Source organism: Tupaia chinensis, unplaced genomic scaffold, assembly GCF_000334495.1.
Source record: "Tupaia chinensis unplaced genomic scaffold, TupChi_1.0 Scaffold141530_1, whole genome shotgun sequence".
Classification (NCBI taxonomy): domain Eukaryota; kingdom Metazoa; phylum Chordata; class Mammalia; order Scandentia; family Tupaiidae; genus Tupaia; species Tupaia belangeri.
In genome coordinates, this window is record NW_006201391.1 from 563,280 (window position 1) to 573,107 (window position 9,828).

The 9,828-nt window shown below is 48.6% G+C and overlaps 1 non-coding gene and 1 pseudogene across 1 annotated transcript; both read right to left on the minus strand.

Annotated features, from left to right (window-relative positions):
* Positions 1–2,667: 2,667 nt before the first annotated feature.
* LOC114005065 (small ubiquitin-related modifier 2 pseudogene) lies at positions 2,668–2,947 on the minus strand (annotated as a pseudogene).
* Positions 2,948–3,743: 796 nt separating this feature from the next.
* On the minus strand, positions 3,744–3,884 carry LOC114005068 (U4 spliceosomal RNA). The gene has a single exon (XR_003546987.1). It is a non-coding gene; the product is annotated as a U4 spliceosomal RNA (small nuclear RNA).
* Positions 3,885–9,828: the final 5,944 nt, after the last annotated feature.

Consider the following 9,828-nt stretch of genomic DNA (forward strand, 5'->3'; position numbering starts at 1 on the left):
TTTTAAACATTTTCAATATTGTACTGGAAGATGTACATAATGCAGCAAGACCAAAAAAAAAAGAAAAGTTATGCAGATTTTTAAAAATAAAACATATACAGTTTAGGAGGGAAGAAATAAATTTGTCTCTCGTCATGGATGACATGATAGTCCATGTAGAAAATTCAAAAGAATTGATAAAAACGCTTTGGAACTCCTAAGTGGGTATAGTTGGGTCAGAGGGTACAAGATTGGCATATAGAAATCAATTGTTTTTCTATATACCCAGCAGTAAATAAGTGGAAATGAGGAATTTGAAATGAAAAACACGTTACAATTTACATGAGCACCCCCTAAAATAAAATACTTAGCTATAAATCTAACGAAGTATGCATAAGATCTATATGAATAAAACCACAAAACTCCAATGAAAGAAATCAGAGAACTAGAGAAGCATATTCTGTATTCATGGTTAGGAAACTCAGTATTGTCATGGTGTCAGTTCTTACTGATTTTTAGATTCAATGCAATTCCAATAAAAATGCCAGCAAGTAATACTTGTGGGTATCAGCAAACTGATTCTAAAGTTTATATGAAGAGGTGGAGGCCCAGGACAGGCAATGCAGTATTGAAAGAGAAGAACAAAATCAGGGCATTGACGCTGTCTTGACTTCAAGATTTGCTATCAGGCTCCAGTAATTAAGACAGTGGCAAGTCAAGATCCATGAGAAACTGTTGATAAGCAGGGCTAAATTAAAATAAGAAGCTTCTGCTCTGGGGGCCAGCCCATCACATGGTAGTTAAGGCAGCTGGATCTCATAAGGCCAACTCTGTGGTTCAAGTCCTGGACCCAGTGGCTTGAAAAATATGCCAGGTGCTTGCATGTGTGTGCCCAAAATCCCGAAAGGAAAAATGGAGGAGAAGGGGTTGTGGTGCAGTCACGCTCCCTGGAGGTGCTTTCTCACTTTCCCATTCTCTCTCTCATTTTTTAGCAAATTTAAAACAAAACACTTCTGCTCTTTCTGCTCTGAGACAGACAATGACAAGAGAACGCAAAGAAAGATAAGCTGCAGGCTGGGACAAAATATTTGCAAAAGACACATCTGATAAAGGGCTGTTCTCCAACATATACTCAGAACTCTTAAAACTCAACAATAAGAGAAAAGGGCCCCATTAAAAAATGGGCTAAACACGGAACATGTATCTCACTAAAGAAGATACGAGGAGGCAAGGAAGCGTGCAGAAAGGTGTTCAGCGTCTTACGTCGTTAGGAAACGGCAGGTTAGAACAACCCTGAGGGCCGGCCGTGGCGCAGCGGGAATGCTCTCTGCAGGCTGGAGTCCTACAGCAACGGCAGTTCGAATGCCTGAATGCCCAGCCCCGGTCAGATGTGATAAGCTGGAGGTTTAGAGGAAGGGCATTTTCGGCATGACCAGACCCCATGGAGGGTGCTCACTTCTCTCTCCCCTTTTCTTCATGTGGACATGCACACACACTATCATGAATTAAATAAATAAATAAATAAACAAAAAGCTAGGGAAAAATGAGATGTTACTATACACACACTTCTTAGAATGAACAAAATGGAAAATATTGACAGCACACAGCTGGCAAGGATGTGGAGCCACGGTAACTCTTGATCCTGGTAGGAGCGCAGAATGGCACTGCCACTTTAGAACACAGTTTGACCGTTTCTTTCTAAACTCAACATTCTCGGGAACCAGCAGTTAGCGTAATGGATATGTCGCTGGACTCCCACATAGTCAACTGCGGTTCGCGTCCCGGACCCGGTGGCTTAAAACTCACGCCGGGCGCATGTGCATGCGTGCCCAAGATCCCGAGAGGAGAATGGAGGAGAAGGGATTGCGGCGTGACCATCCCCCCTGGGGGGTGATTTCTCGCTTTCTGTCTCTCTGTCTGTCTGGCGAGTACATGCGCCCTATAGCGAAAAAACCTCGCCAAAAACAAAAAAAAAAAACCAAAAAAACTCAACATTCTCTTACCTGTTCCTTACCATGTAAAACTAAGATCTTCCTCAAAATGTTGTGATGTTGTGGTTGTGTGTGTGTGTATGTTTTAAATCTTTTTATTTTTTTTTAACGTTTATTTAAACAAGAAGATTCTTGACTTGAAGGGAAAACTATCTAGGATTCCTTTTTTTCTTTAAGAGTAATTTACCCCTACTTAAAGTCAGATTGCCCTACATGTAACAGCTACATACAAAAAAGTTATAAAATTGTCCTTAGTTTTACAATGATAAATGAAAAACATTAAAATTCTCCAGTCAAACAAGGTATGCAAAGATTTTTATGTTGTTGTTGTTTGTTCTTTTTGTTAAACAGTGAGAGCAAAATAACTTACTGGAGTATAAAGATAAGAGCTGAGTGAGCTGCCACTGATGGAGAAAGGGGGTGTTTTCACAGAACCAGTATTTTCCCCATCCCCTCTCCATTTGATGTCAATCAAAACATACCATTGGCCATTTAGTTTAAAAAAAATGCACTATGCTTGTGCACATACACCAGTTACTTTATGGACAATAAAGGAATGGGGAAGGGAAAATGAAAGACTAGAGAAAACTACACTGCAGTAGTCAGATGTGGTGAAACCAAGTTGCGGTTTTCTCGTTGACAAGGTATTCCTGGTCTGTAAGAGCAGAGTTCTGGAGTAAAGTAGCAGGTTCCCTGTTTAGTAGACACCTGTCTGCTATTGGAACACATCCATTGTATCTTCAGCCTCCATTTCCAACTGTGCAGGTGTGTCTGTTTCGTTGATCGGCTGCCCATCAAACTGAAATCTGATCTGCCTCATTGACAAACTGCCCTTCACAATAGGCTTTCATTAGCTTTCTGAGTGTGTGCCTCTTCATCTTACACTGCACCCCAGAACCATCCTGCCCCGCCACCTTCAAATTAACATGATCGTTGTTCTCAGTCTGGACTCCTTCCTTGGGCTTCTTGGCGGCCATGGCGAGCGCGGGAGTCTCCTCAGCTGCCGCTTCACAAAAGAGATACCAGGTCCTCGCCCAACCAGCACACAGGCAGCACCAGTGTATGTTTTAAATCTTAGCAAGCATTTAATAATTCACCATTGTAGCTAACAAGGTTTCAAAAACAATGACAGCATCTCAGCCACTTTCCTTAATGGTTCCTGCTTTTTTAACATTTAATTTAAATTTTGAAAAACTTTTTAATTTGCCAGAGGGCTTGTGCATTTGCCAGAGACAGAGAGAGAAAGTGGGAGAGCATCTCCCGGGGGATGGTCATGCCTCAATCCCTTCTCCATTTCTCCCTCAGGATTTTGGGCATGAACACACACACACAGCTGCCAGGTCTGGGACTCAAACCGCACGGTTGGCTATGTGGGATCCAGCTGCCTTACCTACCGCACCATCAGCTGGCCCATTTGTTCCTGATTTTATCCATTTTCTTTTAACATAGTCTTGGGCACAGTTTTCATCTGATTAAAACACAAATAAAGATTTGGAGTTGGTTTAAGGAAGTAAAACCAACAGTAGATAGAAGTGGGTGGTGAGTTTATGAACTGGAAGCTGATGGTCTGACCAGCAGCTTTGTCCGTGCTGGAGGGCAGACCTTCCTCCATAGTTCACTTAGCGTGCGCCTTCCTCAGTGGAGTTCTCATGTCCATGGACATAGGCCACCTGAGGGCCTCATTGTTCTTAAATGTTAAGCATCTTAGCATCATCATTCAGGGAGTTTACATTGCAGGCCCTGGAGTCTCTCACAGCCAGCTCTTTACATTGGACTGAATTTGGTACACCGAACTTAGAAGCTGAGAGTTTAGGACAGTGAGCCCCACAGGTCTGGAGTCTTCTCTCTTTCAATTAGCAATAATCACGCCTCGGATAAACCTCATTGGCTATGATACTGCCACTGCGCAAAGCTGGAGTCTTCTCTCTTTTCCTCCCATGTGCCACCATTCCAGAGTAGCCACGTGGGGTTGGATAGACCATAGCTTGAGACACTGACGCCAACACTTCTATAGCTTGGGAGAATTTTCTGAGAGATTTTCCCCCATCTCACAGTCCCCTGGGTTGTGTTGGAAGCTGTGCATTGGAGTGGGCTCGTAGGAAAACCCACTGATTGGCTCCTTGTCACCAGCCACATCTATAAACAAGTGGTAGGAACCCCCAAGACTGGAGCGTACGCCTCCTGCAGCCAGTGAGGAGAGAGTCACTGGACAGGCAGACCAGGACCTGGCGTTTGGAGAGGTCTTTATTTTTACTTCTTCCTCGGTAACAGGCAGTTGTTGATGAGAGCATTGTCAAGATGGAGACTCAGGTTTCACTAGTTCTGTTGAGTGTATTGTGTACTTCTTTGCCAGGTATTAAGGAATCAGGTGTTAAGGAATCAGGGGTGTGAAAAGGAGACCTAGTTGGCTTCTGGTGCTGCGCAGTGTAATCCTGGCGTGGGGTATCAGTACTAACCGGATCTGTGGGGCACTTTTACGACCCAGACACAACGTGAAGTACTTCATATGCAATGGCTTGTTTTAATCCTCATTTTAATCCTTAAGTAGGTTTCATAAAAAAATTTATTCATTCTTTTATTTATTATTATTGTTTATACATTCAATCGCTCTGCATCATTTAGATTGTAAAGAGATTTTACCCGACATGACACACACCTCACATCAGGCGAGCTGAGAATACTATACATGACATCATTAACAGGCAGCAAACCATATCTGTGTCCTACACAAATGCCTTACTTCTCCGTTTTCCCCAAGTTTCCCTTCCTGCACTCTTCCCGTCTCTCACTCTCCTTCCACATTGTCCCCAGTGTCCACAACAATTTTCAGTGCTTTTGTGTCCTCCAGTCTTTCAGTCTCCACCGTAGAGTGTGGGCAGTCGGTATATGTTAAGTGGAGACATACAATGTCTCACTTTCATAGCCTGACTTGCTTCACTCAGCAGTAAATCTTCCATATTCATCCACGTTCTATCCAATGCCAGGGTCTTGTTTTCTTATGGCTGACTCGTATTCCATGGAGTATATGTGCCACACTTTTTCAGTCCATTCTTTTGTCTTTTGACATTTGGGTTTGACTAGAGAGAGACACAGAGAAAGGGAGAGGCAAAGTGAGCAAGCAAGCCACCAGGTCCGGGACTTGAACTGTGGTTGGCTGCATGGGAATGTCCAGTGCCTTAACCACCATGCCACCTGCTAGCCCCGATTTCTCACTTTCTGTCTCTCCATCTCTCTCTGTCTGTCTGGCGAGTGCACGTGCCCTATAGCAAAAACCTCTCCAAAAAAATTAAATTACATTTTTGTTTGTTTTTCATAGACTGTGTGAGCTTGCAGGAGAGAGACAAGAGACAGACAGAGAGGGAAAGTGAGAAATCATCCTCTTCTCAGGGGGATGGCCACCCCACAGTCCCTTCTCTTCCATTCTCCCCTCAGGATTCTGGTCACACACACATGCACCAGGCGTATTTTCCAAGCTGACAGGTCTGGAACTTGAACCATAAAATCAGCCGTGTGGGATCTGGCTGCCTTAACCACCACACCATCTGGCTGGCCCAGTATTATTATTATTTTCATTGCCAGAGGGCACATACTCTAGCCAGAAAGAGAAAGAGAGAGAGAGACAGAGAGAGAGAGAGAGAGAGAGAGAGCGCGCCTTCGCACTGTGCAGTCCAGCAGCACTTCGTACATCTAGTGTCATGCTCCTGTTACTCCATCTAGTTCCAGAACGTTCCTGTCTCCCCAAGGAGACGGACTGACTATTATGCTGTCACTTCCATTCCCTTCCCCTGCCCCGGGCGGCCTCTAATCTGCTTTCTGTCTCTGTGGATGTACCTATCTGTATCTGGCTTCTTTTACTTGGTTTCATGTTTCCAAGATTCATCCTTGATGTAGCGTGTTAGTACTTCATTCTTTAATTAATTAATTAATAATGCTTGTTTTATGGTGCACCCGGAGACAGAGAAGGAAAGTAAGAAAGCATCCCTCGGGGTAGACGGCCGCACCACGACCACTCCTCTACTCTTCTCTCAGGATTTCGGGCACGCATGCACACGTGCCTGGTGTGCTTTTCGAGCTTCCGGTTCTGGGACTTGAACCGTGCAGTTGGCCGTGTGGGAGCCAGCCTCCTCATCCTCCACACCGTCTGCTGGCCCTAATGCTTCTGAACTCTTTATGGCAGAACGCTGTTCCACCGTGTGCCTGTACCATACTGCTGATTTACTCACTCCTGACAAACATTTGGCTGCTTCCGGCTTTGGAGTTGTGAACTCTGGTGCTGGATATTAGCTACAAATATTTGCTTGAATCCTTGTTTTCATTTCTTTTGGATATATGCCTAGAGGTGAGATTCTAGTAACTGTAGCTTTCGGAGGAACTGCCTTTGTTCTGTTCTTTTTTTTTTTTTAACTTTATTTATTTAGTTTAATTGACCAGAAAAGGACAGGATGAGAGAGAAAGAAGGTGAGAAAGCAAGCTGCCAGGTCCAAGACCTGAACCGCAGTCGGCCATGTGGGAGTCCATGCCCTTAGCTCCCACGCCACCTGCTGGGCCCTGCCTTGGTCCTGTTCTTGTTGGACACTGAGCCTTATGGTGGCTCGACCGTCCTTCCCACTAAGAATGTAGACCTCATCCTTTCCTGGCTTTGGAACCGGCACGCCCGGACCTGCCTCTGCCGAGGTGTTCCTGGAGCCCACCTGCCCTCGCCCGTGTTCCGGCTCCTCACGCTGAGCACTTCCTAGACCGGTGTGCCTGGGTGCCCACGTTGAGCACTCCCAGATTCCCCACACGGTGGCTGAGCCATCACCGACACGCCGTCCACTCCCCTGCCCACTGCCGAGTCCTCTGCTCAGCTGGGCCTATGAAGGCTTTGGCAGTGCCCCTGGCTTGCTTTTCTCTCTTCCCCGGGACGTTGCATCAGACTTACCACAGCCCAGCCCTTGTGCACCGTACTGCCGAGAGGTGGTGTGAGCAAGATGGCATCCTGCAGCTCCTCACCACCTGCCCACCCATGAACACTTTCGCTAAAACCCAGAGCCTTCAGGCTGCCGTCACCGTGCAGGAAAGAGGCACGGAATGTGGGGTGTCCTGGGACCAGCCCTGAGCCCCTTGCACTGTCACTGAGGGTGGGACTTCCTGGGGATGGGGGGACTTAGCATTGATGCGCTCCCTTCGGCAAGGTTGAGCTGGCAAGGGGTGGGGTCGTGGGAACTGCCTACCTGACTGTGGTCTGCCTGACCTTTGTATGTTTAGCCCAGGGAGTCACAGCCTTAAGACCTAGCAGGTAACGGGAGAAGGCGGAGCCAGTGGAGCTAAGTGCACATGCGCAGCAGGTGCGAGGGCTGGGGCACCTGTGCCCTCCCTGTCTAGAACAGCGCCTGGCCGTGGCAGACACTCGGAACAGATTCGTCGTCAAACGAGTCAACAAGAGTGGCCACTGCTTGGCTCCGACCCTTCTTCCCATTTGGTTATGGGGTCCGGTGTTTGCCAGTTTGCTCTACTTTTCAAGAGAGACCAGGAATTGAGAGTTTTATGTGAAATTTCCCCAATTTTACATATTGGCTCAAATTGATCTCAAATGAGAGGATTTTGTAGCTCTGGACTTAGGGCACTGAGCTCTAGCAGAAATGCCTGGTTTTAGGAGGAGCAAGTCTTTTTTTTTTTTTTTTTGGAGAGGTTTTTGCTATAGGGCGCGTGCACTCGCCAGAAAGACAGAGAGAGAGACAGAGAGACAGAAAGCGGGAAATCTCCCCCCAGAGGGGATGGCCACGTTGCAATCCCTTCTCCTCCATTCTCCTCTTGGGATCTTGGACGCGTGCACGGTATGTGTTTAAGCCACCGGGTCCAGGACTCGAGCTACAGTCGACTACATGGGAATCCAGTGACATAGCCATTACGCCAACTGCTGGTCCCAGGAGAAGCAAGTCTTCAAAGTGTCATTCTTCCCCTGTTGAGTTGAATAAAAGCTCTAAGAGCTGGCCAACCGGTGGCATGGTGGTTAAGGCGGTGTGATCTACATGGCAGACTACACGGTTTAAATCCCAACCTGGTGGCTTGACAAACATGCCAGGCACATGTGCATGCCCCAAATCCCAAAAGGAGAATGGAGCAGGGTTTGCGGTGGGGGGTCCTGCGTGCACTCGTGTCAGGCAGAGGGACCGGGATATCGGAGGGGCAGAGCGCAGTTGGGGACGAGCACAGGCCCCGGCACCGATGAAGTGGTTCTGCCCTGGGAGTAAACAGCCACTGCTACCGACGCCTGGCGCCCACCCTGACGTCCAGCCCTTCACAGTCCGGCAACCAAAGGGGCGCTGCTGGCCAGCGTGGGCTGCAGGACTCGCCTCGGCCCGGGACTGGCGCGCGCCGTGGGTGCCCGGTGTAGCGCTACACGGCAGGTTAAGTACTTGGGGCTCGTTCATAGGTGAACCGGCTTTGATCCGCCCTCATCTTGGCCTAGTGTTCCTTGACTCATGCTTTAAACTGAAAAGCTTCACTTGCTTCACTCATCCCCAGGGGCACTGTCGCGGAGTTACTGTGCACAGTGAGACCAGGCCACTGTTGTCCATGCTCTAAGCACCCCTCCTTGCCCCATCCAGGAGTCAGCAGCCTAGAGGCTGGGCGTTCACGGTGATGCGACCCATGGCTCCTGAACTGATGGTGTTAAGTTGGCCAACAAACCTCCTAGGAGACGGTAAAATAGATGCAGGTCCTGGGGCAGCAGGCGGTGTGGTGGGTAAGGGCGCAGGACTCCCACGTGGCTGACCATGGTTTGAATCCTGAACCTGGTGGCTTGCTTTCTCACTTTCCTCCTCTCTCTCACTCTGTCTGTCTCTGACCAAATTAAAATAAATAAAGTTAAAAAATTATTAAAAAGAAAATAGACGTGGGTCCCTTGAGAGAGTCTGACCCAACTGGTCTGGGTGGGGTTCAGGAATCTCTCTTTTTTTGGTTGTAGTTTCCCTATATGGTACATGTTTACCAGAGAGAGAAAGAAAACACCCCAGGGGTGGGGGTGGAGATGGCCATACTGTAATTCGTTCTCTGTTCTCCTTTCGGGATTTTGGGCACACTCATATGCCTGCTGTGTTTTTCAAGTTGCTGGGTCCGGACTTGAATGGTGGTCAGCCCTATGAGATCCAGCCACCTTAACCACCATGCCACCGCCTGGCCAGGAATCATTGTTGAGATTCTGTTTTCGAGGGCAGAGTGATGTGTCTTCATGGGGAGCCAGGGGCAGGGAGCCCTGGCCCCACAGCAGGGGCCCGGTGCATGTGGTTGCCCGAGGGGCCAGGGTGAACCAGGAGCGCTCCTGAGCCAGCCAGGGCGAGGCCTCCTCCCCACCCCTTGCTGCCACCACTGTCACAAGCCTGTCTTGTCCCCTGTGGGATGGAGCCAGGTCTCCCCCAAGGCTGAGAACAGAGGAGCATCCCGTTGGGCTCCAGGGTCCCCAGACACCTAGGGAAGGTTGGGTCTCCTCCGAAGGAGCTGCTGTGGGCTCTCGTGTGTGAGTGTTTCCCCACCACAGCCCCAGGGCAGGGGCCTAGCTGGCTGGTGCAAGGCACCCTTTGGGGCTGGGCCCATATCCTCCTGCATCTTGGCCGTCAGGTGCCCTGACAGGCAGCAGCTGTCCCTGTCAGCCTCTTCTGCCCGGCAGCTGCACTCAGCACCGTAATCACGCCTCGGGCCTCCCTCGGAGATAAAATATTATCTCCCAGCCCTGGGGGTTCTGCATCCCTGTCACGGTGTCATGTTCCTTCCAAATGATAAGGATGGGGAAGGTGGCCGAGGGCTGTGGGGCTGAAGACAGATGTCAAGAGACAGATGGAGAAGGGGAAGCAGGGGCGGGGGAGAGAGGCGGGGGGGT